Raw genomic sequence first — 22,890 nt, forward strand, 5'->3', positions numbered from 1 at the left:
AGCTGGAGTGCATTTAGGATCAGCTGTAACACTGGAAAATGGGATTTTAAATGTCTATTCACCTCTTCTGGTTTTGCACAGGCTTCCGTGAGCTCTGTGAACCTTTTCCATCTGAGCCACAACTAAGATACAGAATAGCCATTAACACAATTAACACATTATGAAGGGACAACAAATTCAAAAGGATGAGAGCCCAAAATACTCCTGTAACACTCTGGGTATTACAGACCACCTGTAATACTGATTTGAAGGTAGCAGAGAGGTCATATTTTTTTCAGATAGACAAGTTTGGCTTCTGCTGCGCTTGAGATTTCTGTCTTCCTCTTATCTGAGTATTTCTTGCTCTCTGAAACTTCACACATCTTGCATTTCGGACTGTGATATCTTTGAGAAAAACCTTGGCACCAGGAGAGCTGAGTGTCCAGGACCTGTTGCCATAATGCAGAAGTTTATTGTGTGTTGCTGCAGCAGTTGATTTTATGAATTCTGTGTTTCCATCAAGAGTCATTTACCTGCAGATCATGACATTTTGGCATGGCAGATTTTTACAGTTGTTCAGAAATAGCTGATTCAACTGCAGATTTTAGCATCAAACCTGGGGGCAGACTTCAATCCTGCCATTGTTTCCGACATCTCGGAGCAGCTCAAAGCAGGGGGGTGAGGCAGAAAGTTTATTTATTTAAAGAAAAATTAATATAGTTTTTAACATCGGTTACAAATCCGGATAGAAAATGTTTCGCTAATAAACAATATTTCAGACTGATGAGAGCACTTAATGGAAGTTTATCTTTACCTGAGTTAAAGCAAACGCTGCCGTTCCCAGCCCTGTGTGATGCCGGGCTGAAAGGAGCATTTGATTGGGAATGCCTTGGCCAGGGCCGGTCTGGGAGCTTTGGAGTCTGCCCCGGGAGCCTTGGCAACGATACACAGGAGCACAGCTCAGCACAGAGCGTGTCCCAGCTCTGCCTTCAATCCCGCGTATGCGAGGCAGGAGGGAAACTTTGCTGCTGCCGAGAGAGGCTTCAGACACACTGCAGTTCCCGTAGAGACTTTCACAGTCACTCTCAGTAAGTACGATTTTAAATTAAGGAATGGTTTTTTCCCTCTGAAGTTGTCTTTGTTAAGCGTGCTGTAGTTCAGGGATAAAAATCAGGCTAAAACGCACAGTTAAAATATACAGCAGCCTCCTTTCAATTAGTGTGAGGCTGCTTTAACCAGCCATTCACGGAGTGCTGTGGGACTGAAGGAGTCGAGTCTTAGAAAACCTTAGAGGCTGTAAAGCAGAGCCTGACCCTTCCCCTTTGTCAGGCTGTTGTTTTCAGGGTGAGCCCGCGGCATTGTGTGTGCAGTGGCACCGACAGCAGAGCAGGGACAGCCCCGGGCTCTGCTCATCTCCCCCTGCACGGCTGATGCAACAGGAGCCATTCCCACCCTTGGGCACTGGAGGCAGGGACTGTGGTGAAGAGGCTTGAACAGAAAAACTGAGCTGAGCTGTTCCCTGGTTTCTAAGGTGTCTGTTTTCTCAGAAGGACTGAGAAATGGAGAACTGGAATGTGTTGTGAGGTTTCGTTCTCACCAAGCTTTTCTGCTTTCTGAAATGTCTGTGTTTGCTTTTGGTGGAGTACAAAGTGATTGTGGAAAACCTGGAGATTTATCCCAAATCAGAGGAGAGGATATGATTGTGGTTGTACGGCTGGTTTAGGATAGAGGTGTCTGCATCCATCTGTAGCCTGTGTCACAGTGTGGCCTCAGGGAAGGAGCTGCTCTCCCTGAGCAGAGGGAGCCCACACAGAGCCTTTCTCCTGGCATGTGATGTCCCTGCGTGGGCTGCACTGGCGTGGGTGGGCATGACTGCTGCTGGTGCTCATGGCAACCTCTCCCTGTGCCTGTGATGCAAACAGCAGTGGCTGCAGGGATGTCTGCACTCCTGTGGGAGCATTTTGGGCACAGCTGTGCACAGACAGTGGCGCATCCTGTGAAGTTGCACGTTCCTGTGAGGTACATGTAGTGTAGAGCTGTGGCACTCACAGCGCAGGGCTGGGCTGGCCCAGCTCCCTGCAGTGGTACCTGTGTTGCTCTGAGAAAAGGCCAGGGCACTGGCACAGCTCCTCATGTGCAGTTCTCTCATAGCTCAGCTGCCTGAAGCTGGATCCTGAGGAGCACAGCTCCCATCAGTGCTGGGTGCTAACTCAGGCTGCTGCCAGGAGCTGAGTGTGTCTGTTTGTCCTCCAGCCAGGGACAGGGACCCTCTGTGCCCCCCACCCCAAACAGCAGCACTTTGCAGCAGCCCCTGGTGTGGGGATGAAGCAGAACAGTGCAGTGAGTGAAGGACTCAGACCTTTGGGAACAGTGAGCACTGAGAGGAAGAGGAGTCACGACTCGATTTATTGATGCTTTTTGATCAGGCAGTTGTACAAATGTTTTCTGTGGGGGGGACTGAGTTTAAAGGAAGTTAGTTCAAAGACTTCACACATCTGATGCTCAGGCCAAATCCCTGTAGCTTTGGTTCCCTGCTGGAATGAGTGTGCAGTTCAAGTGCAGGCTGTCATACTTGACTGGCAGCCAGATGAGGCTGCTGCACCTCATCAGCTCTCCTTGGCCCAGACTGCTCACAGCAGTGTCTGTGGGAAGCCAGCTGTGACAGAGCCAGGGACCTCTTGGGCTGAGAGGTGACAAGGATTTGGCTGGCCCCGCTCTACTCCACTTCCAGTAGCACATGGGAGATACAGAACCTTGCCATTTAAATCAGCAATGCTCACTGAAGTCAGCACTGGGACTGTGCACCCTAATTAACAATCTGGCCTGTCATTTCTTCAGAAGGAATCTGACAGCCCTGCTGAGTGAGAGGTGTGTCCTGTGCTCCCTTGGTGGTTGGGGTGGTGTGTGGGGAGCTCCTTGGGTGTAGTCTGCTGTTGATTAGATGGTTTGGGATTTCCTCTTGCCTTGGAAAAGGCCATGCACTCCACAGCAGTGTCCATATGGATAGTTCTGATTACTCCCCTGCAGCCTCGTGTGATGGCCTCAAGGGTTTAGTGCAGCTTTGGCTGAGCCTGTTCCTGCAGAGAACTCCTCTGTGTCACCCAAATAACCTGGGCACATGAACTGTGCTCTGTCTGGCTCAGGGGTGCAAGTTTGCTTCTGCCATGGCTGATGGGGAATTATTGTGGGAAAGATGCAGAATAGATCACATCCTTATCATGTTGTGGCCCAGTTCACTGTAATACTTGTTCCCTACAAGGCTGCTTAGGGATTCCTAACCCATTTTTCCCCTTGGAGAAAAATGTGGTATTTTCATAGCAGAAACCAGTATGGATATTAGCTAATTCCAGATCCCAACACCTTGTGGTGTTTCCTGTCTGTTTCCCTCATCCATCTCGGTGTATAAAATGTGCTCCATGAGGAGACCTTCCATGAGCGAGGAGCAAGTCTCTTTCATCTGTGCCTCCCTCCTCCCTCATGGAGTGTTTGTGTGTGTTAAATAAAGCGTCAGGCTTGGTCAGCTCCAGCTTGGACTCATCTCCTGAGTATTAAGGACTCTCTGTCTCTCTCACTTTAATCTTCCCCCTGCTTTCTTTCTGTTCCTTCCTCTATTTTTCAGCAACAGTGCCACCTAATTAGGTCACGGATTGTTTCATACTCAGAACCTTTTAGGAGGTTTTCCAGTAGCTGTGAGTTTTGTTATTCAAGGCACTGGTTCTGCTTGCCCAGCTTTCCTGCTTTGTGCCTCTGTTAGCTGTTCCTAACACTGAAATATTTCTCATTCACATGGCTGCAGCAGTAAAAGCCTTGTTAGTTCCATAACAAGCTGCCACTGACTCCTCAGGGAACTCCCCAAGAAACATTTTACTCTGAGATCAGTCTGCTTTTCCGCATTCCCTACTGTTTTATTAATAAGGATATTTTCCTGAGAAGGAGATTCTCACATGAAGCCGCCTGCAGCTTCAGTGGCTGCTCCTCCCTGGAGCCCAGATAATGCCTCCTGCTTGCTCAGGATGTCAGGATCCCCATCAGGGGAACAACACACAGGCTGCTGCTTTCAGGGCAAGCAGGGGTCAGCAGCATGTCGAACATCCCTGGGAGTGTGGCCTTTAGCTCGTGTGAAACACACCTGATCCAAGGTGGGGCTGGCCCCAAATTTTCTTGTATCCAGATTCAAGGACTCATTTACCATGAGTCATTACTCATTTTTACCTCAAAAACAAAGTTCAATTAAGCTTGAAGGAGTAATTCCAAAGGATGTGCTGGATGTGCTGGTCAGAGGGGCAGAATTGGATTTTTTATATCTGTAACCAAAATCTAGGAAACACTTGATACATCCAAATCAATCTGCAGTCAGAAGTCTGTGACAGAATGAGCTGGGACTAGATGCAGCCCTTATAAGTGGTATTTGTAGCAGATTGCTACCTCCTTCCTCAAAACAAAATACCATTTTTCTCCTGTTCTCTAATCCTAGCTTTTAAAGCTTTTTTTTATGGTCCTAAATTATGGTATCCCCAAATATTCTTAATAGCTGTATTAATACACAGAAAAAAAAAAAAAAAAAACCAAACCCAACCCAAACAGATGAAAGAAGGGCTGATAGTCCAGAAGGATTGAAAAGATTTCTACTTTTCTTCTGAGTTAATTGAGAGCAAAGGCTGTTGCCCCTTTACTACACAAATTTCAATTAGGCTGACAGCAGAGCTGGTCACAGAAGGCTGAATCTGGCCTGTAACAATTTGTCAAGGAAAATCTTTCCCGTTTCAATCATTGAACCTTATTAAATCAATTTCATACAATGTTTTAGTCATTGCCTTTCATTCATGCCAAACTAAAGCTTTTTTATAACAAGCAGTGACAACAAAGTTTGCATGCAAGCAATAACAAGACTGGCTTTGCCTGGTCTCATGTGGCATAAGAGACTGTCCAGAAGTTTTCATCCTCTTGTCTGGTGGGTGAAAAGAGGGGCAGGAGGTGCTTCCAGCTCCTTCTCCAAGCAAGGTACCAGTGCATCCAGGTGAGATGGGGCGTCCAAGTTTTTAGCCTGAGTAAGTGTTTCACTCAGGGTGTTTTGTAACACTTTTCAAAGTGAAGATCACATATGGCTGTGGAGGGACCACCTTGGCTGGCTTTTTTCCTGTGTCATTTTTTGACATTGCTTGCTGAGTGTGGCTTAGCAAAAGAGTGGAGAGTGATGAAAGATGGGAGTTGGACAAGAAAACTACATATAAAGTAAAGGAGGTAAGAACTAGAGGGCAGCTTTCCAGTCAGGTAGGATCTGAGCAGCAGGTGTGAGCACCACTCCTGTCTCCAGAAATCTCATAAGGTAAGTTATTTAGTAAACTTTCTGGGCTAGTAGATAACATCTGTTTTGCAGTGCATTTCTGCTCAAATTTGTATCCATGGCTTGTTGTGTCACCTCTGATTTCTTTTGAGATTCACTTCTCATTCCTTAATCACGTCAAGCACTTCAACCCAGTGGGAATTTGGAGTAAGTCAAGAGTTTTGAGCTGAGCCTCTCCTGCTGTCTGAAGCTGAAATGAGCCAGCCTCAAGAGCTCCTTGAGAGATCCTTTGTGAGCAGGATGTCCTGTCAGGTTTACATCGAAATTACAACTGCCTTGATAATTTTATTTTTTAACATCTCTGTGTTGCAACACGTGAGAAATCAGGGATGCAGGCTGACCTGGAGGAAAAGGCACGCTGCCAGGGCAGTGGGGCTCAGGTCTTTGTAGAAGGAAGTGTCACATTACCAGCTGATTAAAGGCGTCTGGCAGAGCCTGAAGCACAGAGCATTGAAGCAGTAATCCAATAACTGTCTCGGGAGGAGCCTGTGCAGCCTTTGGGGTGTTCCCAGGTGAGTCCCTGCAGTGTCTGCAGCCTCACAGGACAATCCCCTGGGTCTTGTGCATTCCTCTGAGTTTGGGGTGGAGAAAGGCATTTGCACTTTGCAGAAGGGGCTGGGGGGAGGATTGGTCACACAGCTCAGGGCTGCTCAGGTGATAGAAAGGCTGATGGCTCTGCCTGGGGTATCTTTAGCTCCAGCCACACAGGCAGCCTAAGAAGCCCTGCAAACTGCAGTGAATTGGTGTTCACAGCTCAACACATGAGATGAGGAGCCCCATGGAGGCTGTGGCTCTTCTCACTCTCTCCTGGGTGCCTGTGCCTACCTTGTGTGGTGTGGGCTCCTGGAGAGGCTCTGTCACATCCATGTGGATGCCTTGAATACCCTGAGGTTTTGGAGTGGCATTAAATGTCTGTATTCAGGGAGCTGAAGGCAATCTTCAGTCACTCTGGACACCAGGTTGGAGTGACTGATGGTGCTGATCCATCCCTGGGCTGTCAGTGCTGCCTCTGCCTGCCTGGGGCTGGGCCAGCAGGAAGGAAACAGGGATCAGACACTCCCCATCAGGGATAGCTGACAGCATGGGGCCTGTGCAGACACTGCAATTATTTCATTCATTTTCCTTTTTCCTAGTTTTAAGATGTGTGATTGCCATAGGGGGGACCACCTACTGTTATACTGTGATTTGAGAAAGGCTTTGAACTTGTTTCTCTTGAGCTTTGGTCAGCCAGATGTAAAACAGAAGCAATTAAAACATGGGAGAAGTGAAAAGACCTGGGAGATGGGTCTGGAAGTCTGGTCAGAGCCAGCTCTGCCAAGGGGGTGGAAGAGAAGGAGGGCAGGTTTATCCCTGGGGTGAAGGGCACTTTTACCCCAAGACTTGCAAGAAGCCTTAAACAAGAAGAGAAGAGAAGCAATTAAAGGGTGGGAAGTGTCTGACCACCTTTCAAGGCACAGCCTCTCTCTGTCAGATTTCTTTGCAGCGAAATGGCAGCAGCCACTCTTTGTTTTTGTGCAGGCGTTAGGAAATTACACTGGTGGTATCCCAGCTGTGTTGCCTGGAACTTTCTTCCTGGTTCCATGTCTGCCCTGCAGCACACGACAGCACCTCCCAAAGGCCAGTGAGTGAGAAAAGCTTCCCTGGGCCACCTGGGGAAATGAGTGCAGCTGTTTGTTCACAAAACAGCAGCATTGCAGGTGAGCAGCATTGAGCAACCTCTGCAGGCTCCCCCTGCAATAACCCCAGGTTTCCTCATGTCCTTTCTGGTGTTCTCTATCTAAAAATGACCCTCTGTTGGAATAAACTTGTGACATGTAGAAACTATTGCAATGATCCCAGAAGAAACCACAAACTCGAGATGTGAGTTTCTGGCTGCTTCCAGTTAAACACACAATGGGTCCATTTTACGTTAGCTGGCATTTGTCAAACTTATCACAGTTTATGTTTACCACAGTGTTCTTTGGGGAACCATTAGAACTTTGTGTGTCACCCAGGGAAAGGCCACAGGAATCCAACTCAAAATATTTGCATTGCTTGCAGCCAGGCTTCACAGCATGGCAAGGGTGGTTCACAGTGCTGGATTTTGGAGCTGTTGGTGTAGCTGTGCCCCAGGTATTGAGCTGGGAATTAAAGACACAGCAAGGGCAGAAGGTGACTGGAACTCTCTGCATGTGCTGCTGAGGACAGATGGCTCACAGGCATCCCTTCCTTCCCTCCTCAACACCGCTCAGTTTGTATTCTGACAAATAACAACAAAAGGACTTTATGAAAGACATTTGCATTTGTGATGTTTATAGTACAGAGCCTGTTCCTCCTACTTAACTGTATCATGAGTTAATCCATTCATTTCAGCTGCAAAGCCTGATGCTGAGTTGGTTTACACTGGATAATTCCAGGTTAACTAAGCTACAGTCACTGAGCAATCCCAGTTACAAGAACATTCTTGAGTGCTGGAGAGAAATTAGACAAGATGGAAGCTCAGGCACACCTGGCAGTCAGTCAGAGCAGTGTGAGTGTTTACAGACCTTACTGTGAAACAGGGAGGTGAGGCTGGGAAGAGCTCATGATTGTGAGCCTGTGTATTCAGGCTTACAGGTGGGGTTTGTGTGAAAGAGGAAAGTTTGACGAAAAGTGCTGATGAAGACCAGGCTGCTGTCCCAGTACAGACTAAAAATACATTGCATTTGTCATTGTGAACATTTGCACTTATTAATAGCCAATATTAAAAATGCTTTCTGAGTCCATCTGTTAAAGTGTCTGGCTCAGGCAATGTATGTTTAGGGTAAGTTTTTGAAAATTCCTGCCTTGGAAAAGATTTTTTTGCTGACTTTGAAATGTTAACAGCATTTTTCTGAAATTTGATAAAAACGTTTTACTTACTCAGGTTTATAAATCATGATCAAATTCTCACTGTAGCACCACTGTATTGAGGAGTATTGAGATCAGAACTGGATATGAGTGATCCAGCCTTACATTGGCATGGTTAGGACTGTAGCCACCCCTTATCAGTACATCAAGGACTTGGATAAAATAGAGAAATCATGCACCAGGTGAGTGATTAATGATGCTGGTTTTGGGTAGCCACTTAAGACAGGATAGCACATGGATCCAAGATTTATGTGCTGGGAAATCTGTAAGGAAAAAGGCCCTTACATTTTCCAGCCTGATACAGGACATCACCATTGTGGGATATAAATCTAGAAGATATAAACAATTATCTCTGTGTGGGTGCTGGCTCAGTGTGGAAATGAAGGGGCTGAACAATTCCACACTGAGCCAGCCCCATGGTGTGACAGAGCCAGAGGGAATCCCTTCATGTGACCCCTGCAGTCCCTTGCAGTGGAGGGACAGGACACCTCCTGCAGCTTTGGCCTGGAGGAGCCTCGTGTGGTGCTAAAGCTGCCATCCCTCGTGTTGTTCCAGGCAGCAAGTGCATTTCAGGGTGAGCATCCCTTATCAGGGCTCCCATGCTAGTGACTGGTTTGTCCTGATGACTGACAGCTGTGATAATGAGGTTATTGTGAGGAGGCAATCAGTGCACAGAAATGTTTTTATGTCTTATGGTCTGGGATCTTGGGGGTTTTGTGCCCTGAGAGGCTCCAGCTGGCTGGGCCAGAGCAAAGGGCAGAACATGGAATGACTGTACAAGAAAAGTCCCTGTTGCTTTCTCATCTGCATTAGGGGTTAGTTTGTCAAAGTCATTGTAGAGCTGTTTGCTGTAGTATCAAGACAGAGTTTTCTAAGCATTGTTATGTACCTTTGAAGTAAAAATACCTGGGGAGCAAGGGAAGTCCATTAGTCCCTATAAACAACTGGTGGTTCACAGATGCTCCATTTCTAGGTAAATCCCCTCTGCTGCTCACTCTCTCAATGCTCACTGAACTCTGTTGACTTAACTCCAGGTTTTTACACAGCTGGCTTATCTCTGTACAGTGCTGTGCCCCTGGGAGCCTCAGATCTGGGTCTTGGCTTAGACCAGAACAAAATGCTGAGGGATCTGACTGGATCTGGCTGGGCAAGGGTGGTGTGGAGGAAGAGGGTGTTATTCTGGTTGCAGGGTTTGATAAAAATTTACCTTTTCTCTTTTATTCTGTGTTTTTGTCTCACTGGAGTTGTGGAAGCTTTTTCCAAAGCACCACTTCCACCATGCAAAAATCTTGTTTCCTTTCTCTCTCCCCACTGAACTTCTGCCTGTTATATATCTGTGAGTTGCAAAAAAGAGCCTCAAACCAGCAATGGCCACAACAGCTCCTGTCTCTCAGGGACAAGATTAAAATCCACCAAAATGAGATGTCATGGAAAGCATTGAGTTGCCATTCTCTGGTGCCACAGAAAATTGACTTCCTGTGTCGTGCTGCAGTGCAGAGCCCATGGAAGTACCTGGATTTCAGTGTGAATGGAGATGGGTGGTGAATAGGAGCCACAAATCACAAGGGTAAAGGAATGTGCTAGGGATGGCCCAGGTTGGAAATTGGATTATTTTGATGTCTGTACTGAGTGAAGGCTAGAATTCATGTTCCAGATGATAAGACTATCCCTGTGTAACTTTTAAATTAGAATCTGTACATTTCTTACTGAGATTGGACTGTCCTTGGTAATATCCAACCATGCCTCTGAAATGCTTTGTAGGCAATATTTATAGGAAGTAGTGGGGGTTTTCCATCTGTACCTTAATATTTCAGTTGTTGCTATTTTTTAGCCATATCCAAGAATGAGAATTCTGTTTGTGGATGGAATTAGTGATTGAGCCCATTCCGGACATTTTGCATGATCCAAGATCCTAAACACAACAGTAATCCTGAACCAGGCGTGTATGAATTTGCTGCAGCTGCAACTCGGACTGCAATGACTTTATGAACATTACTTACTGAAACAGGTTTAGCCTGACAGTCCAGCTCCCTGCTCACACTGGGGCAGTGTCTCTCCTTCAGAGGGAACTGGAAACATCTGGTTCCTCATTTGGTGAAGCAAAGAGCCAAAAGTGAAAGAACAGGGGTGCAGCAGCCAAGTGTCACTGAAGTGCAGAGCCACAGGAGCAGAGCAGTTCGTGTCTCTTATGGAGACCCCGGGCCTGTAGGGGCTGGGGCTGTGACACTGCTGTCACCACGTGGCCACAGGTGACAGGAGGATGAAGCTCAGCTGGCAGGGAGGGCCCTGCAGGAGTCACAGGTCACAGTGAGACAGCAGAGCCCAGGCAGAGCCACACCATGACCTGGTGGGAATGGTCAAACACTGCAAACAGCTCAGCTCCTGCACTCTGCAACCTTCTCATCCCTCTGACAAACAGCTCTCCACTCTGCCTGGATGGAGAGGCCACAGCTCTCAGTGCCAGGGGCTGAGCCAAGGCCACCTCGTGCCCATGAGTGTTTTTTCCCTGTTGACAATGGTGTCCTGGTGGCACTGGGATAGATGACCAGCTGCTTCAGGAGTCCCATTGCTAGGTGTGTGCTACATGAAGATGGCACTGGATTGATAAGACAGAAAAGATGAATGGTCTCAGATTAAATTTTCCAAACAAATAAACTTTGATCTGCAATGTAATTTAGATTATCTAAATCCAACAAAGTCTGGGGCCTGAGATGTATCAGGATTCTCAACTAAAAAGCATTTCCTTTGGCACAGTTTGGTGTCTTTCAGGCATAGCAAATGAAAAATGTTTTCTTGTAACTTCCATGTCCCTCTTCTCCCCAGGTTTTGTTGTCTTTCCTAACCTTATTCATCTGCTAAAAAACAGGGCTGGAGACAGGAGCTTGTATTGGGCTGACCTGTGAGCACTTGTGAGGCCTTCTGTGAAAGAGATCATGAGGTGAAGCAGAAACTAATGTCTATATTGCATTAAAAGTCAACATTTTGACAGAGAAGTTTTCTTTTGATATAGAAAACTGTCCATTTGAGGGCAGAAAAGGAAGGATCAAACATCCTGCAAGCTGTGGTGTATCATCATATGGTGCATGGTCAAGTTATCAGTCTAAACACTGTCTTGGTTTGCAAATCTCCATAAGCACAGATGTGCTTTGGGCACAGTGGGCTCATTGTCCCAAGAAAAATTGAAGGGAGCTCTTGAATGATGTCTTATTATAGAAATGTTGCTGCTAAAAGCAAATTCTCCCAGAGAGTAAGTGCAGATTGTTTCTGTTATTGATTGCCACGGTCTCTGCTTCATTGAGACCACATGGCCCACTTTGTTTTTGTAGCTGTCTTTTATTAAAACTGACAAAGAGGTATCAGCATTTAAAAAGATGAGTCTTGAGAGTCCCCTGGGTGGCATTTTCATGCTGTAAAGTGATACTGGCACATTTGATCCACAGATGCTTTTAACGCAGTGATAAAACAAAACCTTTCCTTCCCAGGGTGGTCTTCTACCCTACAAAGCTTTCTGGTTTTTCCATGCTCAATGGGCCAAGAAGTGGAGAGAACCTGCAATTCCTCCTATCTTAAACTGTGCTCAAAGGATCTGGTCCTGTGTTCTAAGCTGCTGAGGACATCCCTATGTGTTTAGTTCTTAAATATACTCTGCTGCTTCATCAAAGGCTCATAATGCATTTTACACTCACATGGGTTATCTGTACTGGTTTTCAATATTCCTGAGAGTGGTCAGAAAGTTTTCATCCTTCCTAGTAACCAACATTTAGAGTCCCTAATCCTCTCCTGTTCTTGTACCTGACTTTCTAAGAAGCCAGTCAGAGTTTTATTTGAACACACAAACCTTGTTTGTTTTCATTTTTTTGGCATTATATTTGAAGGTATCTAAAAAAATTTAGATCTGAGACATTTCATACTAGGACCTATCATGAGTGGAAATGTTTGACCTCAATCTGTCTGTGCAGCAGCTCCTGATCTGTAAAATGGGAATACCATCTTCTCTCATTTTGAAGAGACTTTATGAAGATGAATTAATCGTTGCAGAGCACTCAGATGTCAGAGTGATGAACACCACAGAAAAGCTTAGGGGGAAATAAATAGTTCTGTCTGCAGAGCAGGCTGTTAGTAGTAGCCATAAATAAGACATGAAGCTGCACTTTGATCAAGAGACTAAAGCAGATATTGAATAGTTGCTGATAAGCCAAGCACCAGCCAGTCAGGGTCCTGAACACGTCCAGACCAGTGGGAAGTGGTGTGTAATTGTGTGATTAAAGAGATGTGGTAATGCAAAGGAGCAATAGGACCAAAGTGAAGTTGCACCCATGAGCTCAGTGCAGGTTTGTTCTTGCTTTTGGATGTTCTGTTCTGCAGCCTTGCTGTGTGTCATGAGAGAAATACTAGCCCCTGGTGAGCATGAATTATTCTTATCCTGGCCAGATGATTCTTTTTCTTTTCCTTTCCTCTGCTAACCAGTTGTGTTACACAGAGAAGGGGCTAAAAGCTTAAAAACATGTTGTGAAAAACATGCTCAGAGCTGAAACGCTCAGAAAGTTCTTCTGGCAGCAGCCTGTCTTCTACAGACCATGCAAAGCATAATCCAGCAGATTCATGTGTGTGAAGGGCTGTCAGAGCCCCCTGCTCCATCTGCAGCCCCAGGCTCACCTGAGCCCTGGCCAGTTGCTTCCTTGGCTAGGAAAAAAGCACTGTAGCCTCCTCTCCCTTCAGCCACAGTGGAGACAGGAGAGTTAATGTGATTCCATCTTTCTGGTGCAATATGGAGCTGCTTGCCTCCACCTTGGTTTAAGCTCTGAGGTGGTTGAGGGATGCTCACACTTCCCTTTCCTTTCTATGCTCTTGGCAGCACAGTGAATGTGTCCATGCCTCACAGAGTCCTCCCAGCCCATTTCTAAAGGACAGGCTACGTATTTTTCACTTGAATTTGCTCATGTAGCCTGTTTTGTTTTGGTTTTTTTATTACTGATCATTTTGACAAAGGTTAAATAGAATAGATTTTGTGTCTGGCATATTTTTGTAATGCTTTTGACAAAGGTGCTTTAATCATGGATTCACAGCTACAATTCTGAGATGCCTTCAGAGCTTGACATGAAAAACCTAATGGTACAGTTGCAGTGATGAGGGGGATGTGTATCCTGAGCTATCATCTGGCCTTTGCACTCACAGCTCTTGACTATTTGTCCCTCATGAGGGGTTTTGGAGAGGAACACAGGAAATCCCTCTGAACGCCTCATTAAGCAGCCAAAGTGTAACCTACTGAGGGCAGAGAGGTTACAAGTAGCTCATCTCTGGAGAGAGCAGAGGGTGAGTCTCCTGAAATGTCCTCATGCTGTAATTGCATGTCCCAGAGTCGGGCCCAAGTTCATTCCAGGCCCAAGGAATGGATGCTCGTGGCCCTCAGCCTGTCCTGCCTTTGGTGCTCTCCCCCTGCACAGAGAGGAGCCCCATGCTCAGGCAGAGCTGTTTGATGTCCCTGCCTCTTCCTGGGGGCAGGACATGAGCAAGATCTCTGCTCCGAGGGTCAGGGGAGAGCAGACCCCTGTGGTGTAGGGTCTCAGTTGCTGCTTCCTTAATTACTAAAATAAGCCTCTCTGCAGGCACTTGGGTTTTGGTTTTTTGGGAGTGGGAGCAGGGGTTGAGCTATGCCTGCTGCACCCAGAGCAGTGTTCCCCTGCAGCTGTAGTTTGGAGCTGACCTCCTTATCCTGTTCAGGGATGAAGGGATGGGGAGGGCAGGAAAGAAACTGCAGAAAGTTCTGGAAAGGCTCTGCCAGCTGTAAATGCAGCCTGTTTCTGCCTCCTCTGCAGTCTTCAGCTCCCCTACTCTGCACTTGTCCTGTGTTCATCCTACCTCAACCTCCTCCTGACTTCCCCCTAAATCATGGGAACAAGTTGTAGTTGGGAGCAAGTTCATTCTGTCCTCTTTTCCCTACCTCAAATGCCTTTGCCTGTTGTGATTGCAAGGTCTTTGGGGCAGGGACTGTATGCTCCCTCTGTTTTGGCAGAAACTGCCTTAATTAGGGACTGTTCTTGGTTTGTTCTGTCATAATAAAAGGGACTTGTAATAATACTGCAGTAACTCATGCCAGTCTTACTGCATTTCCTTCAAAGGAAGCACTCCAAAATAAGATGAGAGTGGATGAGATGAAGATCAGACCAGCTGTAATTACAAGTCTGAGATATCTCATTTTGGAGCAGAGCAGTTACACACAGTAGTAACTTGGCCAGCTCTTATTGTAGGGGAAAAACCTACACAAAAGGTATTTTTACATAAGTCTCTGTAAAATAGCCACCAATATTCATCAGAGAGAGCATGATTAAAGGCTTTTGAAACATGATTGGAGTTGCCAGTTTTCATGAGATAATTAAGATGCAGGTTTGGTGTATATATATTCTGGTGATCTCATTACCTTCATTATTAATTAGTCTCTGTTCTTCACATTTCAGCTCCAGTTTCTTGTCATTAGGGTGACTCGCCTGTGAGCGATGCCTTAGTGAGATGCAGAGGAAGGATTCTGCCTCTGGAACAGCAGAGGAGGTGCCAGCCTTTGTTCAGAACTGCTCCAGAGGAACTGCAGTGCTTTGTACCAGATCAGCAGGTTTCCCTGCCATCAGCCCTTTCAGTGATGTGCCCTGCTCGGTGTTTCCTGGCCAGGAGCCCCTGGTTTCACCAGGCACTCTGGGAAATCATAGAATCAGGGAATCATAGAATGGTTTGGGGTGGAAGGGACCTTAAATATCATCTCATTCCAGCTCCCTGCCATGCCTCACCACCTGCAAAGGGAAGGGGACAGCAGTAGTTTTGATTTAGGCTCTCAGTGATATATTCAGCAATCTTCTTCTAATCACCAAAATAATTAATACTTTCCTCAGATTTTCTCTGGCCTGCTTCTGCAAGCCCCATTTTCAGGATGCATAGTGTTGGTTTGGGAGATCTGTGGGATCTGGCTGTGCCAAGCATCCTTTTGCCAATCTCTTTCCTTTCCTGTGGTAATGAGGATAAAATTTACTCTCCATTGAGAGCTACTTGCCACTGTGCTCAAACCCTGGCCAGGACTCAGCACAAGTACTTTGCAGGTACCCTTAATACAAGTGGCATATGGAGGGTGGGACTTAGGAAAAAAGATGAATTAAGGTGGAACCTGAATGTGAAGGGACGCCCTGGGTGCAGCAGTTATGGCAGAGTGTAGGCATTGAAGGGCTTTCCTCAAAAGGCAGCAGATCTGCTGCTGATGAGGGCACAAATCCTGTGCTCAGGAGGGTCTCAGTGTGCAGAGCCTGCTCGTGACACCACACACAGAGCTTGGAGCATATTTCAGTGTCTGTGGTCATCTGAGCAGTCACTAACCTGCACAAATTCCTCAGCTGCCTGAAATCATGACAGGAGAATAGGCTCCAGTCTCAGATGGGAGAAATGCATCACGCGAGCTCTCCTTCCGCGGCGCTGACTCAGTTGAGCTGCAGCTGCACCGAGCGGAAGCTGCTGTCCCAGACACCCTTCCCTGCACCCCTGCTGCTCTTAGGCATGGAGCACCTAAAGGCCTGTGTCACTGCCAAAATTAATCCTCATTCCTTCACGAGAAGCCAGTGATGGTCACCTGCCCAACCTCAGCCATGACAGCGTGCTCTGCTTTTCCCTTTGTAGGAAACAAATCTTAAATCATATTAAACAGAAAATTATCACTTTACCATGAAATGTGTAAAAATAAGGTTTTTGTCTCAATGGAGATCAAAGGAGCTTATAACAATCTCTACTTAATCAGGCTTAGCTTTAATGAAGTGAGAAATGAACCTGCATTATAGCTAGGGTTATTACTTAATAAAGATTTTATACAGTCGCTCCTTAATGAGGATTGATTGTCTAAAGTCCATACATTATGAGAAATGCATCTATCAATGAGAGATTTGTGCCTTCTCAATTATTACTGTGCAATAAATATCAAAGCCCTGGGTAGCAAACTGAGTAGGGTGTTCAGCAGGTGTACCACACAGCTGTGCATATGTTCTTAACATTTCTGTTACAATATTCATTTTAAGTATTGCTGCTTTATCTGTTTAATGCTTATTTTATGTTTTTCTCATCACAAGCTGTTGAAAGTAGATCTGTGTTGGGTAATGGTTCTGTAATTGTCAGGTTTCATAATGTCCATAGTAGTGCCTGATCTGTGTAATAATACAAACACTTCTGACTTGCATCTTTCAGGAAACAATTACAAAATGTACCATGCAGGTAATAATTTCATGTGTGATTGTTGTTTATTCTGCAGTGAGCCCTTGACGTACAACTCTCTCTCTCAAACTGAATACTGAAAGCAAAAGCAGATTTTAGAAGTGTCCTATTTAAAAAGCAGTGAAGTTGTCTGTCCCTAAATCTGTCTTGCAGAAATTGCTTTGCCCATTCATTCAGATCAATGAATAGGAGGATGCTGGGGAGAGGTTTTGATTCCTGTTGCACCGTTCATGATCAGCTTCTCAGCTCCCCAGGAGAGCCCTCGAACAGGAAGGGTCTGGGGTCCCTCTGCCCCCTCAGGGACCCCAAGGTCTGCAGGGTCCCCATGTGCAGGGACCTGCCCGAGTCCCCGTGCCCTGCGAGTCCCCGTGCCCTCCTGGCACACGTGGGGATGGCATTCTGTGCCGGCTGAAGCTGCACTTGGCTTTCATCTGTTGCTGTAACACTTTGTCTCACTAAACCTCAGGCATCCCCTGCCCTTCCAAAACTTCTGTGCTCAGCAGAGATGGAATTCTTTTCATTTTCTTTCAATGAACTGCAAAAAGGGTCAGGTTCAGTGAATTGCTTTAAGCATTGCATATATATATAAGAATTAGGGCTGATTAATTTCTTTCTCTTTTCCTTTTTGAACAGCAGTGTTTTACACTTGGAGTCACTGGCTGTGATGAAAATGAGGGCAGGTTCAGGGAATACATGGGCCATGAGATGTTACACTGGTAGATGGGTTTGTGTCTGCCTGCTTTGCTCTGTTTTCTGACAATTTCCTTATCCCTTGCTTCAAGTAACGTTTGGACCTCTCTGGAAAATGTCTTTGGACACAATAAAGTCCAAAATATTTTAGAAGTATAAAGTACTTAAGTGATCTTTCAGTGATTTACACTTACAGCATCTTTGTAACTCCATGTACAAGCACTGTTTCAGAAGTACACCCCAAAGAGCTTTGCCCCTTCTGAAATACCTGGAGGTGACATTAAAGACAGGCTTTGGAATATGGCCAGGTCAAATGGCAGAGTAGTGGCTGGGGATTCTTTTATTTTCCTTTTCTGAGACTTTCAGTGCCATTACAGTTGGGAGGGAGGTGTTTGCTGGCTGAATCTGCAGGATGGTGTTTCCGTCTGTGTGACACAGCAGTGACAACTGTGACAGTCAATAAGGGCAGGGTTTGGCTCCCAGATAGAAATTTTATGGAAAAATGTTTTTTTTTTGTATTCCCCTTTCTGCCTTGTAGTCTAATGCTGCAAAGCCATGGAAACAGATTTTCTTTATTCTTTTTTCTTTTTTTCTTTTTTTTTCTTTTTTCTCTTCTTTTCTTTTCTTTTCTTTTCTTTTCTTTTCTTTTCTTTTCTTTTCTTTTCTTTTCTTTTCTTTTCTTTTCTTTTCTTTTCTTTTCTTTTCTTTTCTTTTCTTTTCTTTTCTTTTCTTTTTTCTTTTTTCTTCCTTTATTAGCGCGGACAGCACAGTAAACAGCTCTTATGAGGTGTTGCGAAAAAGGAAAGGAAGTTACACAACTTCCAAGAAGTAAAGTGAATATAAAATAACAAAGTCAGTGTGACTGTTCTCAGCCTTTTTGTTTTGCTTCTCATTATCTTGTAACTAAAGGGATTAAAATCAAGGACAAAACAGACATCACTTCCTAACAGGATCTGCTTTGCTTTGAGCACACTGAGGGTGCTTTAGCTGTGCCCATCGCAGGGAGGCCGTACATGTGCTCAGCTGTGACTGTTGTAGGAATGGGGGTACATGGGGCAGGTGAGGCTGTCCCCTGTGAACCCTGATGTCCCCAAAGATGGTCCCTGCCTGGGGAGCTGACAGCCCTCAGCGTCTGCTACTGCAACCCCTTCACGTATGAAGTGTCAGAAACCCAAAATCAGTCTGTAAAAATTCTTCTGTTCCACCTCAGATGTGTTCCTGCACACTCACCACCTGCAGGAAGATTGTCAATAACGCTGGGCTGGGGAGGCTCTGTCCACTCTGGCCTTGAACACTTGTGGATGGGGCATCCACAGCTTCTCTGGGCAAGCTGTGCCATTTGCACACACATATAATTATATAAAAACATATAAATTACATATAAATATGTAAATATAGAAATAATAAACATGTAATTACATCAATTTTATTATATATGTTATACAAAGTTATATAATATATCATTATATAATATAGAGAGAATTAATCGGGTTCTAATCGGGTTTTAAGCCACATTTCATTCCTCAGGAACCCTCCGCATCTTCCCCTCTCACCAGCAATTGCGCATAATTTTAATTACAGATCATTTTGAGCAATACCGCATTATTTTTGAGCAAAACCGAGTGACTACGACTGAACCCAGGAGCGGGGCCGGGCGCGCGTCACTCACACCCACCGGAGCGCAGCACCGTCCGTGTGGCGGAGCCCTTCCCGCCGCTGCCCGCCCGCCCACGGCCGGACCCGCGGTGGCGGCGGCGCTCCCGGGTCCCCGAGGCCCGGCCCGGCCCCTCCGCGTCGCCCGGCAACGGCGGGGCGGGGAGGCACCGAGTGCCGCCCGCCCTCTCTGCGGGCGGGGACGGGGCGTGGGGACGGCGGCGACCTCCCGGCGCCGAGCCAGGTACGGGCAGCCCGGCAGGAGGAGGAGGAGGAGAAGGCGGGAAGCGGCCGTGGCTCCTGCGGGGTGAGGAGGAAGTTTGCGCCGGGGTTCTGGGGGTTTTCCAGCCGCAGCTCCGGCGCGGGCTCTCGCTCTGTCCCTGCGGGGAACCGGCGCCGGGGCTGCGGCGTGAGGGAAGGGGGATCCGTGAGGGAAGGGGGATCCGTGAGGCCAGGGGGATCCGTGAGGCCGCTCTGCTCCTGTGGGGATCCACAAGCGAGGGGGGAAAGCATCGCTGGGGTTTTTGGTGCGGTATCGGCGTTTTCGTGAAATGCATGAAATTGCAGGTGGAGCGAAACCTGCTGGGGTTTTTTCCTGTTTGCCGAAGGAGGGGATTTTCGCTCCGGAGTTGTGTGTGCTGGAAGGATGGGCTCGCTATGGAAGTGAGCGGGTCCTGGGGATGTTGCTACACGGGAAAATCTAAAAGCGTCTGTGTCTGTCAGCAGCTGTGTGGGGTGAAATGGGGGTGTAGGGGAAGAGGCAGATATCTCCCTCATAGCTGAGCCTCTTACAGCTCCCAGCTCTGTAACCTGGAGGTGCCCAATACCTGGGATTTAAACCTTTAAAAGGGGAAGAGGAGGAAAACCGAGTACTTTTTAAGGATGAATGCAAGCAGGGGGCTTGCTCTGTAATTATTTTCTGTGGCGCTGGCAATGTGCTTGGATTGCCATTACTTATTGTTGAATGTTTTTAATACCCAAATGTGGTTCTGAATGCATTTGCTGGCTCCGGGATGCTGGTGACATAGGCACAAAAATATGATTTGTGGTTGGTGTGTGGCTGTCACGACAGCCTGTGCTGGAGCTACAGATGCTGCCTGTTGTGGCCCCGGTGTGGGACCGGCCGTGCCCTGGTGCGGTGGGTGAGGCGGTTCTGCCCCCCATGGCCGTGTGAGATGTGTTTGGCAGCGTTTGAAAGCAGCTCAGAGCAGAGATCTTGTAGATGTGAGCAGTTCCTGGCCTGGAGTTCGTCGTGTCCCTGAAATGGAGAAGGGCAATTGTGCTTTTCTGTTAGGCAGAAGTGACGTGTGGTTAGAGATCCCAGGGCAGGCAGGCGCCCTCATTGCTGGGTGCTGTACTGATTTTGAGGTGGAATTTTATTGTTGCAGCTTTGGTAGTAGCAATATTTTCATTGCTTGTGGCAGATTTTTAAGGTTGGTGGCTTTGGGGCCAGAGTGAATTATTTATTCTCATGGTATTCAGCTGATTTATCTACTGTGGGTAAGGAGGAGGCACAGATGGGAGAAAACTTCTGAAATGCGTTCAGAATAGACTCCCTAAATGTGAACTCAGTGGTACCTGTATCCAGTATATTATATTATTACCTATATACCAGTATAATTTGTGATTATTTTGATCCCTTTTGCTATGTTATCATAACTACTTCTGTTGAAAATAGTTTTATTCCATTCAAATTGCATGTGAATGGGGGGATTGCTCCAGTGATGGGACTGGATTGCCCTTTCCCAACATAAGTTATTTTCCTGCCTGTGATCCCTCCAATTTTTGGGGGAGGTGGGGAATGACTTGGTGTCACCACCAAATATGTGCAGTAGTGTGGAATATTCTTACAAGTGGGCACAGAAGGAGGGTGGAATTTCTATTGGCTGTTTGTTTGCCCAAACTGAGGGGAGTGTGAGCTGTACCCTACACAAGATGTGGCAGCCTCCAAGCAGTTTCAAAACCATTTGTAATGGGTTTCTTTTAAGTTTGTTATTTGAAGAATTACTGCACACAGCAGCAAGTCTCCCAGAAGCCACCTGATGTGCAGATGTTTCTCAGCTGTGATTGTCCTGACAGGGCTCTTACCACCAGGGTAGTTGGGGAATCTTTGCCATGTGCAAAACAAAACACTTCCCATGCCAGAATAGCAGGGGTAATGGAAATGCTTTGCTCCAGTTATTGATTAACCAGTACTGCTACATTTGTCAAGCATAGCTTGATCTTAACTTTTTATTTAAAATAGTGTCCTAGTGAAACACTTTAAGTTAAACTATTTAATAGTTTATTAATTTTAATAATTTATAAAACGATAATAACTATTAACAAACTATAAATAGTTTATTAATGTTAATAGTTTATGAATTTATTAAATATTTAATAACTAGGTTATTAAACTAATCATAGGTTGTTTCTGAATGAACCATTATCCAAATATTAATATCTTCAAATGCTCACCATGTTTATGTAGCTGACCCTTAAAATTCTGAAATGCAGTATAATAATGTCACTCCTTTTGTACTTTCTTCAGTCATTTAGGTTGATTGCTGCACCAAACACAGGACAGGCTCTGTAAGTGCTTCCTGACAGCACAGAGCAGTGCTTTGGGCACTGTGTGGCAGCCAATACTCAATACTGCTGGTTAGTAGTAGGGGGTTCTCTGCATATGACTCTGCTTTGAATTGTGTTTTCAGTGTGCAGCCTAATCTTATAAAGGATTTCTTCTTGGTTCCCATCTGCTGTGTCTGTGCAGGTTCAAAGGTATCTCCTGCCTATGTGTATTTACTGTGTAAATCAAAAAAAAAAAAACAAAACAGCTTATTGACCAAGCCAGGGTCTATGATCAGTGGGTTCTTAGTTTGTGCTTTCCACGTGTGCAGCTCGATGATGTGTGTGGCAGCCCTTCTGCAATGAAGTGCTTTAACTTCACTGTAGAAACTGAAAAAAAAAGGGGAAATACCCTGGAAAACAAGCACTTTTTCACTGAAAAAAGGGCAGGTATGTGAGAGACTTTGTTTAAAAAGAAATAAAATGTCTTTTATAAATACATAGGGAGACTAATTTTTTTTTTTAATTCAGCACTTGCAATCTTTGCTGGGTAAAGGCTGCAATTCCAGTTATTCCTGCAGCAGAAATGCCTTAACCTGTGGTTTGCCCAGCCACCAGCTGAAGAGCCGCCAAAGTCCGGCAGCTCCTTTCTTCTCCTAATGAGGAGCTCTTCAGAGCTACTTCAGTATTTCTTAAACATGAAGTAAATTACCTTTTAGGCTTGTCTACATTCAGAGTGACCAATGAGCTCTGGGAAGTGTTTCTGTATAAACTACAGCAAAGCCACATCCTTAATGCTTTCCCTCTGCTTGCCAACATAAACTGCTCCTCATCAGGCATGGCTGGACTTCTTACTGTGGTGGAGAAACTCGAGATGTTTCTCTACCTCTTGGGGTCTGAAATTGCTCCCATTCCCCGAGCATCCCTCCCTGCTGGAGGCTGCAGTGTAATCTAACCCGGCTGGGTGGCAACACACAAGTATGAGTTGTGGGACAAAAATTTTTTTTTTCATTGTTTTTGTTTAAATGGCTTCATTTCCTTGTGTTTGCTGCAGACCAGACTTGCAGTAGTATAGAAAATAAATGCAAAAATTATAGTTTCCAAATTCCTCGGGGGAAGGGAGATTGACCAGTGTTCCTGTGAATAATTAGCTTAGACACAAGCAGAACTGTTCCTGCCTGGGACAGCTTCTCCCTGTTCTTCACGCTGTTTGTGCCTAATGGTGCTGTGGAGGTGCCAGGAGGTGCTTCCTCCTCCTCCTCCTCACCCAGGGGCCGGGGCAGCACGAAGGCAGCTCAGGGAGCTCTAGCCCGTGTGCCTGCAGCGCCCGCGGGCAGGTGTGATGCAAGGGGTTTGTCATTTATCGAGGCCCCGCAGGGTGACCTTGAGGCTGCTTAAGGAAAACGCGTTGGGTGTGAGCTGAGCTGTCCCCGAGCAGCCGCCACCACTGGCCCAGAGCATCTTGTAACTCGGAGCTGGTTAACTGGGGGTGTGAGCTGAGCCGTGAGTGCTGAGCTGTGCCTCAGGCGCGTGGACATGTTTTTGAAAGCAGCCTCCAGCTCTTTGTCAGC

At 46.2% G+C, this 22,890-nt stretch overlaps 1 protein-coding gene across 4 annotated transcripts in view; it reads left to right on the forward strand.

The window, feature by feature from the left end:
• Window positions 1-22,890, forward strand: part of RAB11FIP4 (RAB11 family interacting protein 4) — a 116,665-nt gene that overhangs the window by 65,825 nt on the left and 27,950 nt on the right. The window contains exon 1 of one of the 4 annotated variants that reach the window (XM_063175956.1): window positions 980-1,067. The exons of 2 other annotated variants lie outside the window; for them this stretch is intronic. The gene's annotated coding sequence lies outside the window, so the exon portion shown is untranslated. Of the gene's footprint in view, window positions 1-979; window positions 1,068-18,997; window positions 19,080-22,890 lie in introns of those variants that run through there. One more of the 4 variants, XM_063175955.1, reaches the window with a different exon arrangement.

Source organism: Melospiza melodia, chromosome 24, assembly GCF_035770615.1.
Source record: "Melospiza melodia melodia isolate bMelMel2 chromosome 24, bMelMel2.pri, whole genome shotgun sequence".
NCBI classification, from domain to species: Eukaryota; Metazoa; Chordata; class Aves; order Passeriformes; family Passerellidae; genus Melospiza; species Melospiza melodia.